The sequence below is a fragment of the Dipodomys merriami genome, unplaced genomic scaffold, assembly GCF_024711535.1.
Source record: "Dipodomys merriami isolate MVZ:Mamm:240054 unplaced genomic scaffold, mDipMer1.0.p SCAF_1666, whole genome shotgun sequence".
Taxonomy (NCBI): domain Eukaryota; kingdom Metazoa; phylum Chordata; class Mammalia; order Rodentia; family Heteromyidae; genus Dipodomys; species Dipodomys merriami.
Window position 1 is genome coordinate 27,405 of NW_027203011.1, and position 1,054 is coordinate 28,458.

A 1,054-nucleotide genomic window follows, 5' to 3' on the forward strand; every position below is an offset into this window, starting at 1 on the left:
GATTAATCTACATTTGTATTTATGATAATGCATTTTTTTTCTTTTTTTTAATTTAATTTAATTTTATTTGTGAACATACTGTACAGAGGGGTTACAATTACATGGGCAGGATAATGAGTACATTTCCTACCAAGCATTGCAGCCTCCTCCTTTGGTTTACCCTTCACATCCCTTCCCAGCCTCCCCCTCCCCCTAATCCCAATCCTTCTCCTTTCCCCCCCTTCCCCCCCACCCCCGCACAGACGTTGTAAAGCTCGTTTTGGACATGACAACTTGTACTTCTCATTGTTGCAACAGGTCCGCCTGTATCCTTAAACAACTGGTTTTTCCCCATCTCCTCCACAAGTTATACTGACATCAAATATAGTGAAAGCAGGGGTTATACTGTGGGGGAGGGACATACAAATCAACAAAGAGATAATCTTATAAATGCGTTAGAAACACATGCATGAAAGAAAAAAACATTAAAATACATATTTAAGGGTTCATTTTCCTGACAATATCTAGTATATGTATGAGTCAAGCGGAAAAGGTCTGATAATGCATTTTTGTACTTTTTCTTTTTCACTTTTTTTTGGTACTTATGTGAGAGAACAGTGTTTTGTGAAGACTAAACAGAAATCAATGTGTCAGTAAATAGATAGTGACAGACTGAAAGATGCAGATAATACCACTTGAAATTTTATTTCTCCAAATTTAAATATATATGCATATGTATGTATTTAAAATTTCTGACAAGATTTTATTTCCATTAACAATGATCTATTTGTTCCATTTTATAAATTTAACATATTGTATGTTTCATAGTAGATTAATACTTATAGAATTTCTTTCCTTTGGAGACAATGTTCTGCAGTGTAGACCAGGCTTTCTTCAACTCCTAATTCTCCTGTGTCAGGTTCCTGAGTAATGATTGCATTACCATGTGGTAGCATGGTATCATGTCCAGCTATATTATTTACATTTTGTACAGTAGAATATTAATATGAACAGCTTTAAGCCACATATCTTCATGAGCATGAATGAATTTCTTGCAGAAAATGTTATAAATAGA